This window comes from Triturus cristatus, chromosome 3_2 (genome assembly GCF_964204655.1).
Source record: "Triturus cristatus chromosome 3_2, aTriCri1.1, whole genome shotgun sequence".
Lineage (NCBI taxonomy): Eukaryota > Metazoa > Chordata > Amphibia > Caudata > Salamandridae > Triturus > Triturus cristatus.
Window position 1 is genome coordinate 686,630,494 of NC_140584.1, and position 17,000 is coordinate 686,647,493.

General features: G+C 44.8%; 1 protein-coding gene across 1 annotated transcript in view; it reads left to right on the plus strand.

Annotated features, from left to right (window-relative positions):
• The window catches only part of EHHADH (enoyl-CoA hydratase and 3-hydroxyacyl CoA dehydrogenase), a 246,494-nt gene that overhangs the window by 218,736 nt on the left and 10,758 nt on the right, over positions 1 to 17,000 (plus strand). The gene's annotated exons all lie outside the window — the stretch shown is intronic.

Sequence of the window (17,000 nt, forward strand, 5' to 3'; positions counted from 1 at the left end):
GATTATCCTCCAGATGATGTCTGGGCATGTGCTATGTTAAATTGTTTAAAACACTGCTATAGACAAATTCTTTATAACAAGGATGTTTGTGAAGTGTGGATGTTTAGTTTAGCCCTTTGCTGAAGATTTTGAGGCATTGCCAATTGTTAAATAATGTAGTATGTAGAGGTGACCCATTTAGAGGTGCTTTAACATTTGTAAGTATGGGTCTAAGGTTGTTTAGCATTGTGTCTATCTCAAGAATGTGTGTTGTGTATTTTAGCAAACTACAGAGGGTTGTCCATAAGGCCTGGCAAAAGATGTCTTATCAGTGGTAAATGCATACCTGTCGACCTGCGGGTCAGATGAAGTCTTTAAAAAGGTGATCTCATTAAGATGAATAGAGTACAGGCTCTATTTTAGAGAGTGTTCAAATGAGTGATACAATTAAAGACCAAGGAAGCTTTTTGTTTCTTAAGTGGGTGAATACCAATAGAAAGAGAGTGACCTCAACCAAATGTGGGTACCTGGGACAGATATGCTGTGTCCAGCATGTGGTCATAGGTTATGTCCGATGTAATGTAGTAATTAGTAGGTTTCAAGGTGTCGCATATTGTTAATCCGTGTTCGGTAAGCTTCTGATAGCTGGCGTGACAGACTCCATCACGCCAGCTTACCGAACACGGATTAACGATACGCGATACCTTGAAACCTACTAATTACTACATTACATCGGATCTATCTGGACATGTCACCCTCTTACTGACCTGGGACCAATACCTTACCGACGTACAGGCGGTTCCTTTACTCAGAGGCGGTTACCTTTGAACTCTACGTTCTGATACAGACTTTCCACACTGATCTTAGGATCAATGTTCCCCTTCAATTGACTAGACTCTGGTTATGTTGCCTCTGCCCTGAAGAAGCCCATGTTTGGGCGAAACACGTTGGATGTCTATTTTGTGCAGACCAGGCAAACTTGAAATAAAGGAGTGGAAAGACTACAACAATCACGTCTATTCTTTGTTTTTCCAACTGTATACTTAACTGTACTTTTATAACAAACAGTTTGTGTTGCCACTCATCTCCCATTTTGTATGTTTCTATTCATGGTCAAGTGGCAGCTGACCATTTGAGGCGGGCAATGCTCCTTACCTTGTGACTATACTGGGTAGATTAATCGTATATAACCCAGCTGTTTCCTCTGGTGCTAAATAGGTTATGTTGATTGTAACTTGATTGGGTACAGGTGTAGCGTGTTGAATTACTTCAAGTCCACAAACCCTATAGGACACTGTCAAAATGACTGGATGATGTCGTCAGTGATGTCATTTGAGATGTTATCATTGATGTTATTTAGCATGTCATGAGTGATGTAATATGTGAGGTCCAAGCAGTTCTTAGCATGGGCATACTTTTTGGTTAGTTCCCTAAACTTTAACTTGCTAATTTAAAGGTTTTTTTGTTTTTTAAACCCTAGTTATCTTAGTTATCTTATTACAATACCTAACTATGATGTCACTTTAATCTTTGTTTTTTTCTGATAACTTCTGGATTTTGTTTAATGATATTATTATTCAATAATCAATGTTGAGCATATGCCCAACTCCCTTAGACAACCTGTGTCCAAAACTGTCAAGGAGCAGCCACAATTGTGCGCTGCGGTAGTTGGCCAGAGGGCCTGGCCTATGGCCAGCCACTGCACCCAACCTGCTGGGAGTGGCTAGTTCCAGCTGCACACAACCTTTTTCAACCACAGGAGCTGACCTTCAAGCATACCTTGCGTCCAATCCATTGCAGGTGCCCAACCCTCTCACAGACACCCAACCCTTTCATGCGCAGACGTTCGGCAGTGTGCAGCAGTGTGTTGACCCTGCTCTCAACCCTCTGCAGGTAGCTAAGTTCCACTGTGCAAGGCTTAGAGACTGCACAATGGCAATTGTCCACAGAGTCTTATCTATGACCAGACCCTTGTTTTTTTTTTACTGTGGTAATAGTACTGCAGCACCAAAGTGGTGCTTTGCCTGGTACTGTATTCTGGTACTGCAGTACCAGTGCTCCAAAATAATAATGTTTTTAAATTGACTTTGGGGAGGTTCCTTTTGGGATCTCTGTCCTCCCCTCCCCTGAGTAATGGTACTGCAACATCACTTTTTTTTTTTTTTTGCAGGACTTGGGTACCCAGTCCCCTAATCCTGTAATGGCAGCCACAACATTTTCTTTAGTGTTGCGGCCAGTCAGATCATTTGGCACTGCGATATCAACACCGTTACTGCAGTACCGAAAACAGTGGCAGGAAAAATATCTACCTCAGCCAATTCGAGGGCCCGGTTTTGTAAATTGCTTGGTACCTCAGGACTCCTTCTGGACCAACCATCCAGATATACCTTTATTTTTCTAAGCATTAACCACTTCATGCCTAACTCAAGTCCCTTTTCAAAATCTAATTTCTTGAAAATAACTTAACGGATTTACACCAGACCACAAAAAGCACGCTTTCTGAGTAAAGTTCTAAGGTTTGTCCAAATGCGATCAGCTTTTTTTATGTATTGGGGAGCAAAGTTTCCTATGGGAATTAACATGGGGAAGGTACAAAATACATAGCCAGCAGGTAGTTATAGTTAGAACCAAAGTTTCCATTGGAAAAGCGGTTTTTGTTTTGCCAATCTTCACAAAATTGGCAAAATATTCCCCTTTTTGGTTCAGGTGCTGTGTAGGAAGTTTTGGGGTGATACGTCAAGTGGGGGCCAAGAAAAAAAGGGGGGCCCGAAACACATTTTCTCCATGTTATGTCTATTTTTCATTTTTTGAACGCGACTACAGCCCGAACCGCTGAACGGAATTACACTACATTTGGCAGAAAGCTAGATGTTGGTCCAGAAAGAGTGCTGTTTGTGATTTGGTATTAATCAGTTCAGTAGTTTCCTAAATATTTAAGTTTGAAAAATATAGATATCTGGGGACGCAAGTACTTGCAGTAAACTCGCGAATACTACTGAAATTTGATTGGCTGCCAACACTTCAGCCAGGGAGTGTTGGCAGCTACCTTGGGACTCAAGGGGTCTGGGTAGGAATACTCTGACCCAAGATATTGTGAGGTGAGTCCCACAGGGACAGCTCAAATCCTATCACTGATGACATCACTGAAGACATTATCAACAGAACCCCAATCACACCCCATAGAACACCTCGTACACCCACTGGCACACTCTCACAGCCACTCACATACCAATTCACAGACCCATACCAAGTCATATATCCACTCACTCCTCTACCCACTCACTCCTCCATAGAGTCAGTCACACACACACCCACTCACTCACTTGTAGAGCCACTCATACAACCATTCACTCACCCATACAGCCACACATAGAACCAGTCACTCACCCATACAGCCACTCATATAGCCGCACACAGCTACTGACACACCCACTTATTTACCTATACAGTTACTCACGCACCCACTCACTCACCCATACAGTCTCTCAACACAGCCCCTCACTCACCCATACAAACCCTCACACAGCCACTTACATACCCATTCACAACATCTATACAAGTACTCACACATCTGCTCACTCACCCATACAGCCTTTCACACACACTCTCCAATACAGCTGCTTACACACAAACTTACTTAACCATACACCCACTAACACAGCCACTTACCCACACAGCCACTTACACACTGAGTCACACACTCATACAGCCATTCAGCCACCCACTCACTCACACATACAGTCACTACACATCACTTACCCACCCATAGAGCCACTCACACCACTACTCACTTATACAGCCTCTAACATAACCACTTACCAATACCACCACTCACACAGCATGTCACTCACCCACACAGCTACTAATACACCCACGTAATCACCCAGACTACCACTTACACACCCATACACACAAGGATACATACAGTCACACAGCCACTCACATATTATATATGTTAGAAGCAGTATCACTCGGTAGTAGTGCTCCTAGTATACTAATTTAACTTTTGTAGTAGGTATATATATATATATATATATATATATATATATATATATATATATATATATATATATATATATATAAAACCAATATCGCCGGAGCAAAACGCCCAGAAGCTTGAGGTCGCACGACCCTGCAGGTGAGTAACAAACTCTATTTAAACCAAGCAGGCAGCTTAACATCCCTTTGAAGTCCATGGCCTGACGCCTTTCGATGCCGCTGTTTGCATCTCCTCAGAGGCCGTGTCAGCGGAGGTGATTTATGGCTACCACATTTCCCCTGTGTGTTTCCTTAATTGGTGGGCTTTCAGTGCACCTTCCTTGGTGGAAGTTCATTTTCAAATGAACGCTGGGATCTGAGGTCTCATTTTGCCAATTGACGCCCTCTAGTGGGTAACCTCCACTGCAGCTAATTGTGGACAATTATTCTCGGCCCTTGGATGAGACTATATATATATATATATATATATATATATATATATATATATATATATATATATATATATATATATATATTATTATAGTTAGCTCAGGTAACTATGACTGCTGAATTTAACTGGTTTTCTACGAATAAAATTTCAGTTCAAGTATAATATCCCTGCATACAAGTATTACAATCCAACCATAAAATCACATAACAACAATTTAAAATAGTAATCTAATAAATATTTTTCATAGTAAAATTGAAGCGGATAGTAATTAATCTAAGAATTCAAACTTGATACCTCTCAAAAACCATATAGTACAGCCTCTATGACAGACTGAGGTAGTAACTAAATCAATTTATACATTTCCTAATTAAGTGCAAGATTACCAAACCACTCAATCGTGTTAAGAGGAATTTCTTGATGACCTATAGCGTATGTACAAGACATATTTAGTATTCGTAACCAAAAGGCGTAAAACATTTGCTCGTAAGTTCCATGCCCAGTATAAAAAACAGCAAACACTATTTGTTCCTTAGAATCGCTTTTTTAAATCCTTAATGCCACCTAAAAATGTTTCTCACCCACAAGTTTACACACAGCAAAAATCAATTTCTTGCGGGTGGGTAAGTAGTGGAGGCAGAGGAATAATAAATGATATTCCATCTCTTTAGTCTGTGGGCAATGCGGGCAGGAGTTCGAAGAGGAGCCTGTTTTATACCAGTTTGATGTATAAGTTCTTAGTGGGAGAGCACCATATCAAAATTGGACATATAAACATTTTTCTTGAAAGGGAGAATTCTATCCAAATATGGATCGAAACTGGGTAGGCATTTATGGTTAATAAACTGCCCTGTTATGCTGCCTTCTCAATAATCTTTCCAAATCTGCTGTGTTACATTTTCCCAATACCATTGAATCACTTTCTGAGCATCAGCTTTAACTATTTCTCCTGGAACACTTCATAATTTACGCATCACCACATTGACTGACAGTTTCTTGATTTGCTTCAGCCAAGGGGTACATACTTCTTTGTCACAGGCAATTAACTCTATTACCGACTCCCGATATGAGGCCAGCTTCAAAGTTGACCATAGCCAGTATAACAAGGGTTTAAGCAGAGTAACGATGTAGATGGAATTTAACGCCAGGTCAAATCTCAGGGGTAAAAGAGTTTTACTCACAGGTATGTTGAAAAGGTCACTGAGCAAAACCAAAGGAAATGATGAATGGAGTGTTGAACATTGCAAGCACTCACCCCCAGTCAACTGATCTGGGTTTAATCCATCACCATTCTTTAGCCCACTCTGCCACCCCAGTTCAGACATGGCCATATGCAAATCAGTCTGACCCTGTGCCTCATGGGAACAGTTCAGCCCGAACGGCCAAGCCATGTCTTCCCTGGACCGGAAACAAGCTTCCTAGGACCGGTTTCTGGCATTTCAGCCTTCTTCAGCCAGGCTTGCTTGAATCCAGTGGCAAAGTGAGCAAGGGACTCACGTCTGAGCATACCCTGCCAACTTATGGCGAACAAAGCAAAAACCAAGGGAAATGATGGACGGAGTGTTGAACATTGCAAGCACTCACCCCCAGTCAACTGATCTGGGTTTAATCCATCACCGTTCTTTAGCCCACTCTGCCACCCCAATTCAGACATGGCCATATGCAAATCAGTCTGACCCTGTGCCTCATGGGAACAGTCCAGCCCGAACTGCCAAGCCATGTCTTCCCTGGACCGGAAACAAGCTTCCTAGGACCGGTTTCTGGCATTTCAGCCATCTTCAGCCAGGCTTGCTTGAATCCAGTGGCAAAGTGAGCAAGGCACTCACGTCTGAGCATACCCTGCCAACTTATGGTGAACAAAGCGGTACAATAGGGTGTGGTGATGGACGGAGCATCAGAACCAATCAAACACTCACACCCAGTCAACAGATCTGGGTTTGATCCATCACCGTTCTTTAGCCCACTCTGCCACCCCAGTTCAGACAAGGCCATATGCAAATCAGTCTGACCCTGTGCCTCATGGGAACAGTCCAGCCTGAACGGCCAAGCCTTGTCTTCCCTGGACCGGAAACAAGCTTCCTAGGACTGGTTTCTGGCATTTCAGCCATCTTCAGCCAGGCTTGCTTGAATCCAGTGGCAAAGTGAGCAAGGGACTCACGTCTGAGCATACCCTGCCAACTTATGGCGAACAAAGCAAAAACCAAGGGAAATGATGGACGGAGTGTTGAACATTGCAAGCACTCACCCCCAGTCAACTGATCTGGGTTTAATCCATCACCGTTCTTTAGCCCACTCTGCCACCCCAGTTCAGACATGGCCATATGCAAATCAGTCTGACCCTGTGCCTCATGGGAACAGTCCAGCCCGAACTGCCAAGCCATGTCTTCCCTGGACCGGAAACAAGCTTCCTAGGACCGGTTTCTGGCATTTCAGCCATCTTCAGCCAGGCTTGCTTGAATCCAGTGGCAAAGTGAGCAAGGCACTCACGTCTGAGCATACCCTGCCAACTTATGGTGAACAAAGCGGTACAATAGGGTGTGGTGATGGACGGAGCATCAGAACCAATCAAACACTCACACCCAGTCAACAGATCTGGGTTTGATCCATCACCGTTCTTTAGCCCACTCTGCCACCCCAGTTCAGACAAGGCCATATGCAAATCAGTCTGACCCTGTGCCTCATGGGAACAGTCCAGCCCGAACTGCCAAGCCATGTCTTCCCTGGACCGGAAACAAGCTTCCTAGGACCGGTTTCTGGCATTTCAGCCATCTTCAGCCAGGCTTTCTTGAATCCAGTGGCAAAGTGAGCATGGGACTCACGTCTGAGCATACCCTGCCAACTTATGGCGAACAAAGCAAAAAGCAAAGGAAATGATGGACGGAGTGTTGAACATTGCAAGCACTCACCCCCAGTCAACTGATCTGGGTTTAATCCATCACCGTTCTTTAGACCACTCTGCCACCCCAGTTCAGACATTGGTTGGGGGATAAAGTCCCCTTAGCTGCTGAGGGTCAATTGGGGCCAAGAACCCCTATTGTTGCGGTGAGTAAGCCCCCCCATAGCCGGTTTGCTGAGACGTGGTCAGAGGCCCGCCCACATTTTCAACCACTCTGCACATTGGCCTCCTGGCCCACTACTGGTTGGGGAATAAACTCCACTGTTCTGACGGTTGTTGGGGGCCAAGAACCCCTATTGTTGTGACAAGTAAGTCCCCCACAGCCAGATTACCGAGACGAGGTAGGAGTTCCCTGCCCCTTTTCTCAACCACTCTGCACAGGGGCCTCTTCGCCCACTACTGGTTGGGGTATAAGGTCCCCTTGTCTGCTGAGGGTTGTTGGGGGTCAAGAACCCCTATTGTTGCGTCAAGTCCCCCATAGCTGGTTTGCTGAGATGTGGTCGGAGGCCCCGCCCCCTTTCTCAACCCCTTTGCACAGGGGCCTCTCGGCCCACTACTGTTTAGGGGATGAAGTCCGCTTGGCTGCTGAGGGCCATTGAGGGCCAAGAACCCCTATTGTTGCGACTGGTACGTTCCCCACTGACGGATTGTCGAGACATGGTCGGCGACCCCATCCCCTTTCTCAGCCACTCTGCACAGGGGCCTTCTGGCCCACTACTGGCTGTGGGATGAAGCCCCCTTGGCTGCTGAGGGTCTTTGGGAGACAAGAGCCCCTATTGTGACGAGTAAGCCCCCAACCACAGCCAGATTGCGGAGATGTGGTCAAGGCTCTGTCCCCTTTCTCAACCACTGTCTGGTTGTGCTCCCTGCACGTGTGCGCCAAAAATTCTGCTCCACTGCGGAAGGTAGAGTTTATCGGAAACTTTGCGTTCTCCGCAAGTCACGGAGTTGCCGAATTTAGCAAACTCTATGAGCGGAGTGGAATTTTACACCCAGGCCTTATCGTTGGTGCGCCTCTGCCATCCTCCTTCTGACCCACTGCATGTTGCTGAGCAAATTAAACCCCTTGCACATGCTGGCTGCTAAACTTTACAATCAGGTGTTCACTTTTGATCCCACCCTAATTTTTCAAACCCTTGTCACATTGGTGGCCTCCTCCTTGTTTCAACTGTGTACGGTCTTACTCAGTATTTTACCTCTGCTTCAACCAGAAGGCCAACATCTGATCATAAAGGCAGTTTTTGTTTTGTTGCTGGACTAAGGTACTATTCTATTACTGAGTACTGCAAAGGGCCCAGATCAAGAGACTTCAGAATGTTCTTAGTGCTACTGCCTGCCTTCTTTTAGTTCTGAGGCAATTTGAGCTAATGTCCTCTCACCTGCAAAAACTCAATTTACTGCCATTATGCAAGTGTACAAGGCTTAAGTAGCATTGGCCAGTCTACTTTATGCAAACTGAAATAAGACATTCCACCACACTCTCTTAGATTAGCTTCCTGGTCTGGCTCTTCCCCGCATACTCTGTCCAGATCTAGGAAGCTGCTCCTTCTACTTTTGCTCAATCACTCCCTGGAATCAGGTTCCTGCATCAATCTGTTTAGTTTAAGACCTTCTCAGCTTCCGCAAGCTCTTGAAAACTCATCTGTATACTCCATCACTCTGTTTCATCTACCAGAATCCAGCATTGGCACACTTATAGTTTACTGCAGCATAACCATGTAATCAGTGCTTCATTTGAACCGGTGGTGTCCACCAGCACTTATTTTTGGGTCAGCACTTTTCCTGCATCAGATGTTTATCGAGTGCAAGAGAGGGAAGAGAAAGACAGCAATTCTACCGCAAAAAGAGACAGCAAGAATCTGCAAGTGCGAGAAGAAAGGGTAAGGACTGTCTGGCAGTGTATACTGTTAAAGACCACCGCCCTCGGTATTCGACTCGCCGACTTTAAATTGCAATGACTGCCGGTTACTGAGCAGAGCTTCCAGCACCGGCACACTTTCTTTCACAAATTAAGCACTGCACGTGTTTTATAAAATTTAAATCATATCTAATTAAATGAATGGATCCAAAACATGTGGAACACACGGTGCCGGAAGGAATTCCAAATGTTATCCTTAAGATAGCTCTTCAATCACATGCTGAACTTTTATTAATGTCTCGGTCCCCAAACACATAAAGAGAGGACGGATGTAACTAGGGCAATAATCTTCGCATTCCCCAGCTTGATTCGACGCTCCCTTTGGGTCACATTTATGCCATTCTGCTGCAGATTAGCACAGCATTACATGAAAGCGACGACTCAGAAAAACTCCGTAAGAATTATGGAATGGCTGGTTATGAAAATCACTCAATCCAAACGAAACATATCGCCTAGAGGTCATTAAGAGGACATTCCTGGACATTTCGAAAGTGAATATACCAGTTGGTTGCTTCCCTCTGGCTCCGGTTATATTCCTTATTAAAGTTTAGCCCAGCTATATGAAAGTGGGCTTGGATAGTCCTGAGGCATTATGATCTGGACACTGTGGAGGGCCTTGATGGAGGCAGATTATGGCTTTTCATGGAGCCAGCCAGAACCAGTTATTTGTCAAAATTAGGAATAAGATGAGGGTGTGGGATTGGAAGGGTCAGAAGACAATCGTTTGCGTTTATCAGTATTTTCAGAGAAACCAAACAAAATAAGCCTGTAATGATTGACATATTGGGGGTTCCAGGTATTTCTTTGATCGGAATCTCGTCCTTCCCAGAGGATTGGGTGTCTCGGGTTGTGCTTGCTCTGTCTAGGTTTAGTGATCGTCACCAAACCTGATCACCTAACACCAGCACACACTTCAAATTACCACCGTCTTGATATGTGGAATAGTAGCATAGTGACATGCCTCCCTTTACTTCAGCTTCACTTCTTCTCTGTAGCACAGCCCTTGTGATGTACGCAGGCATGACTCCGCAACTTTTTAGGCCCTCACGGTGGTGAGGATTTGCAAATCTAGTAAAAACTAACCTGGGCTTGCCAATGGCCCACACCCAGAAATGAGTTGATATTCTAATGTCATCCAGAGCAAAAACAGCAAGTGGTCCATTTGGGAGCCGTGAACCCAATGACATGTAGGGCTGTTGCTCCCTCCCAACCATTCCATGCAAGCGCCCTTGGAAGGATCCATTTCTGTCACTGGACACGTTCTATCCCTGTCAAGGGCCCGCACGGGTGAAAAAGTGTAGTGGCGAAGTGTTCTTTACGGAAGTCCCTTTTCCGTCAGCTATTTGAGAACAATCACTGCTGTTGGTCATCCACCGATATCTTGAAGCTGTCCTGACGGAAGTGATGAGGCTGAGAAATGAAGATACGTGATTTAAGCTTCAAATTTCTTATTTTCCTGTTTAAAAAAATAAAAATACATTGCTAGTTGCCAATTGGCTTTCCAAAGCGTGATGAAAATATTTACTTTCACAATAATAGTATTCAGTTTCACACGGTACACAGATCAATTAAACAGGAGCAAACCCCCTAGGGCAGAAAAGAATCTTTAAGCGAAGTCACCTCTCACGGGTCTGTAATGGAAATGTAACATACATAAGATGTAGCTATTTATCTATCATATGCGTTTGAGAGGAGTTGTGTCTTAGACTGTTCCATCCAGGTGTGCCAACAAATAGAAAATATGTATAAGCCATTACGGTAATTGATCCGGAGTTAATCAATATTCTTTAGGTATTCCCTCCAACACCTGTAGGCACCTTTCCTATGCCTGCGTCAATTTATTTATTTATTATTCTTTTTTTTTTTTTTTTTTTGCAGTTTTATATAGCAATAACTCGAACCAAAGGTATCGACGAGCTTTACATGAGCAACAGTTACATTACACAAACCCACATGCATGTTTTGTTTTGGTATTTTTTTAGGCACTGGGATGATAAGATATTTGCCCAAAGTCACAGGATGTTCCTGGGGCTAAGGCGTGGCTGAGTTAGGGACAGAAGATATGGAATTAACCAGCCTCTGTTCGATGAGTAATGTGCAGGCGTCTTCTGAAAAATTTGGGAGAATTGGACCTATAAAAATAAAATATAAATCGGAACCGTTTGGAAATTCCCGATCAGGTGTGGCAGCCCAGTCTCTCTGGGAACAAGACAATTATAGGGAAGGGTGAACTGGTAAAGTCTCTACTTCTCTCAGTGATATGAGATATCGTGGCTGTGGGAGATTTATGTGGCATCTGAGTGTCAGCACATTATTTGAAAGGGATGCCAAGGCCCTCTTGGAGGTTTACTTGAAATGCATGCTAAAGGCGAATACTGGAGAACACTCGCACATTCAGACCAGTCAAATATATTCTAGGAATTATTCAAAAATATACTGCGGTGCAGTCAAATCAAAATACTTCAAATCTGTGTATCACTGTCCATGAGAAAATATTCTGCACAAGTCACATCACATAATCCTTTTAAACTGCTTCGAGTCACACGCTAAACCACACCAGGTGGTTTGTGAGTACGTGAGATGTACTGTGTAGAGAACTTAAAAATTGAATTTGTATGCTTTTAAATGTACTTTTATGACACGGAATATACTTGTAATAACTTTTTACGATTAGCGCTTCAGGGCACCAATACTTCCAGACCTCCGCCCGGCTTAGGAGTTGTGCTGTTGCTGGTGAGCAGTCTAGTTGTTGGCCGGGAGTTCAGCCGCTGCACAGCAGGGCTGATTGGTGGGGTGGAGCAAGGGAGTGCTCTTAATTAGGCTGGAGCAGACGTGCAGCAGACACGTGCAGTGGGCGCGCCAAAGGCAAGCCCGTCTGCGTCTGAACAGGTCCAGGGGCCAGAACCCCTGGACAAATCCAGGCTTATTCAGCAGAGGAACTACGGACACTGGGAAGCAGGGACTATCCCCTGAATAAAGTGGTGGAAGTAAAAATAAGGTCAGAGAACCTGCTACTTAAAAAAGGGGTGGGTGAGGGTAGAGTCACGCAGTCCCAAACTCCAAAGGGCGAGGGGAAGAGGGCCCCTCCCCCCGGGATTTAGGGCATTAGTATTAAACACACAGTCCCTCCAGAAGCACAATTTGGAAATCTTCTCGCTCTTGCATAACGAAGCTTCAGATATCCTTGCAGTGACAGAAACCTGGCTAGAAGAAGGCTCAGGGCCAGATATAGTAGCAGCCCTCTCCGCGGATTATGATGTCTTGATGCATAATAGGCAGGGAGGGAAAAGAGGGGGGTGTGGTGCTGTTTTGCCACAAGGAGTTAGTAATAGAAGGGCTCGTGACAGAGAGCCTAGATGTTGCGGAACTTCTCGGGGCAAAAATAAGCTCCAAATCTGCCTGCCTGGCAATAGTGATGGTGTACCGCTCCCCCCCAACCCTCCCACCCCTGTCAACACCTTTGTTTAACGAGTTATTCAGCGAAGTGGTCAGTGACTTACGCTTTAGGTATCAACAGCTCCTAGTGGTGGGAGATTTCAACTACCACTGGGATCAGGTGCCTAGAGAGTCACAGGCCGTTCAGCAGGAAGAGGCTATGACCCCACTGGGGCTACTACAATTCGTGGAGTCCCCAACCCATGATAAGGGACACACCCTAGATCTCATTTGGACCACTCGGCCACCGGCTAATCTTACAGATATCAGACCTTGGAGTTGGTCAGACTATTACCTGATCAGTCTCTCGGTCCCATTGGCTAGTCGGCCCACGACGTACCCCCGGAATGGAGGATAATACGAATATGGAGCAAAATTGAGGCAGGCAGGCTAGGGGGAAACAGCCTGAGGACCTCGATCAGGAAAGTGAGAGGCTTACAAATAGGCTGAGGGAAGCCATCAAAAAGGTGGCACCTTCAAGGAAGGAAAGAGTGAGGAACAAGGGAAAGGGTGCCCCCTTGTTCACGGAGGAACTAAGAGGAAAGATACAAGCCCTAAGCCAGTATAAAAGGCAGTGGCAAAAATCATACGACCCAGAGGTGCTCAAGGACTATAAAGCCATGTCAGCCATTTACAAAAAAGCTAATATTGCTAGAAAGGCCGAGTACTATCAGGCCATGATTAGGGAGGCGTCTTACACGCAGAAGGAGACATTTAGAGTACTGAAAGAATTAAGTAAAAAAACAGGAGCAGAAAGCTACTGCCAACTCAGAGGACTGCAATAGGTTCCAAACCTTTTTTTTTTTTACAAAAGGTCAGGGACATTCTAACCAACATAAATAATACTCCGATCAGTCAAAGAACTTTGGTTGCAGAAGTACCATCGGGTGACCAAGGCGAGAAACTCCCCACCTTTCCGATGCTAGACCTAGATTCTATGTTTCACATTATGACCAGAGTTAAGTCTGGGTCACCAGCGGACCCCGGCCCACCGAAAGTGTTTAAAATGACTCTCCCAGTGATGGGTAGGGACTATCTCTCCCTGATTAATCAATCACTAACAACTGGGAGGGTCCCACTTAACTTCAAGGAAGCTAGGGTATCCCCGCTGTTGAAAACAGTAGGGGCAGATATAAATAACCTGATGAATTACCAGCCCATATCTAAGCTCCCCTTTCTGGCTAAAGTAGTGCAACAACACATACTTAGAACCCTCTCACTATTTATTGAGAAACATCAGCTACTCCAGGTATGGCAGGCAGGCTTTAGGGCCCACCACAGCACAGAGCTGGTGATGTTATCTATACTGGATGAGCTCAAGCTTACAACGACGGGAAGAAGCTCTGCGCTTTAATTTTGCTAGACCTAACAGCCGCGTTTGACATGGTGAATCATGGCCAACTGCTGGCTTGTACACAAAGATTCCAACTAGGAGACCGAGTGTCTAGTAAATGTGCACTGACCTGCGGAGTTCCACAGGGTTCTGTACTGTCCCCACTTCTTTTTAACATTTACCTCCAGCAATTGGTGGCAGCCTTGGCTCTAATGGACTGTCAAGTATTTAATTACGTGGATGACACTCAATTGATCCTCTGAATTGGCAGGTCCCTTCAAGCCCAATCTTGTGTACAAAGTATCCTTAGATATACAGTTAACTGGATGACTGCCAACTCGCTCAAAGTTAACCCTGATAAAACAGAGTTAATAGCTATTACCACAGAAGGTAACCCCGGGACAAACCTCTTCTGGCCACAAGAGTTAGGTGCCACACCCACACCCATACCGGTCGTAAAGAGCTTAGGCATCAAATTAGATGCCAAGCTCACATTGTCAAATCAAGCGTCCGCCGTGGTTGAGACTTGTGTGGGCCTGCTGAGGCAACTTAGGAAACTGGCACCTCTCCTTTCATTTTCAACCCTGCGTACGGTGGTGTCGGCACTGATTGTGTCATGACTGGATTACGGCAATGCCCTGTACATCGGGCTACAGGAGAAGCTGCTTGATAAGCTGCAAGTAATAATGAACGACGCAGCAAGATAGTTTTTTAAACTCCCAAGACGCTCACATGCAGCACCACTGTTGCCACAGTTGCACTGGCTTCGTATCAAGCACCAAGCCAGGTTTAAGGGCCTCTGTATCGGTCATACAGCTCTCTATGGTCAGGCCCCAAAATACATCAAGGATCGCCTTAGGGAACTAGGGAAATTGCGCAACACTAGGGGATTCCAAAACTGGGACCTAATAGGCATTTCCAGGGTGGGAGACCTATGGAAAAAAGGCGAAGTTATCCCATTTGTTCAATTGCAAGCCACCTACAAACTGGCACAGACAGAAACCTATGATATGAGCAGGTTAGACACGCACTCATGGCAGCGATTCCAACAGCCGCGCAGCACCCGGAGATCTCACCACTAGAAGACAGACTCCTCACAGACCACCTAAGTAAGTAAGAAAGCTATCTCACTGACATACAGGAAAATAATTAATAATCAGTTGGACCCCATGACAGCTCTTAAGGAACGGTGGGAAATAGACATAGGCGACCTAGGGGAGGAGGACTGTCAGGCAGCCCTGGCATCCCCAAGGGAAGTTGCAATACCTTCCACATTAAAACTAATACAGCTGAAAATCCGAGATCGTATCTACTACACGCGCATTCTACTACACAAACTAGGTAGGACGGACACTCCACTATGCCTCAGACAATGAGGTGCCATCGGCAACGTTTGTCACATGATCTGGGATTGCCCGATAATTACTCGCTTTTGGGAAGCAGTACTACGCACAATATCACAGATCACCAGAGTACAGGTCCCACCTGAACCAAAAAGATGTTTGCTCAATATTGTGGGAACCCACTGACCTGAACCACTCAGCTCAAGACTGTGTGACACTGGGACTAGCGGTAGCAAAGCGTAATATAGCACAACGCTGGGGCTCGGGATTAACCCCGACACACCGACACGACACGATGATAACAGAGAAATTGGTCGTCATCCACCGGGGTTGCCCCAAAAAATGGGCTCGGGTATGGGGACACTGGAATAGATTCCGTGGTGACATCTGCAAACCCCCACCAGAAATGCAGATGTCAGAGGACAGCGAATGACCTCGAGGGGAAGAGGGAATACAGCATACGTCATAATATATAACACAACAAGGAACACCTAGGGGTTGGATACCTAGTAACCTATGTAAAGGATGTACCACTGAATAATATGTTTTTATCGTCTAGTGTATGCACTAAAGAATATTCCACTGAAGTAATATTTTTAACCTGTATAAGAAAATGCCAATAAAATGTTTAAAAAAAAATATATATATTTATGTTCAAGGGCTGGAGAACAAAAAATTTGACCGACCCAATTTTTACGCAATGAGTTTGTCAAATAAGTGCGTTTCCTATAATAAAGCAATATTACATTTAAGACGAAAAAAAATAAAAGGATCGCCTTAGGAGATACTTGCCAGGATGCAACCTCCGCTCGACCGAGACAGGCCTGCTGTTCTGTCCACGATTCAATAAAATCAACATGGGTGGACGAGCTTTTTCAGTTTTGTTTCCCCACCTATGGAACAAGCTACCAGAAAGCCTACGTAGGGAAAAGCTTAAGACCATATTGTTCACGGAGGCCTGGGAATAATCCATGCTCTGACCAGGCACACTGACAGATAGCTGTTGGTAGGGTTTAACTACTCTCTCATAAGCGCTAAGAGACCGCTGGTGATTATGCGCTATACAAATACCAATTAACATAACATAACAGTGACCTCACAGCGACACAATGCACTTGGTCTTGTGAAAACAATTTGCGGGCTCAGTTACTTGAAAAGGTGGTATAGTGTCATCCCAGTTCCTCAAAATGCTTGTAATTCCTGATTCTAACACTTGCAGTCCAAGTAAAAACAACACTTCAACCTTGTTTCCTGTTAAAAGAAACTTGAATCTAGTGTGAGCGCGAGTCGGTGCACGTTGTAACGTTGTCTCTGAATGTGGCAATATATGCTTCCCGTAAAACATGTAATTGTCACAATATTGCACTGCCTTGAATCTTTAAATTTCAGTTATACATTCCTGGACACATAATTTCAAAATCACATTTGCAGTTTATAAAATCTTGCAATGTTTACATATTGCATTTAATTTTGCTGAACTAAAAATGCATTGTTTCACCTCCTGTTTAATTTACCAGTTTTCAGTGCTTTTGAATCATTATCACCAGCCCTGATTTTGACGCAAGGTGTGTAGACCGTCTGCACATTTTCCGGCGTGTCTGCCATTTTCTATGGAACCTCTTGATTCCCCACACTTAGTCAGGCCGCCCAGGTTTTGCTCGAATTATAAT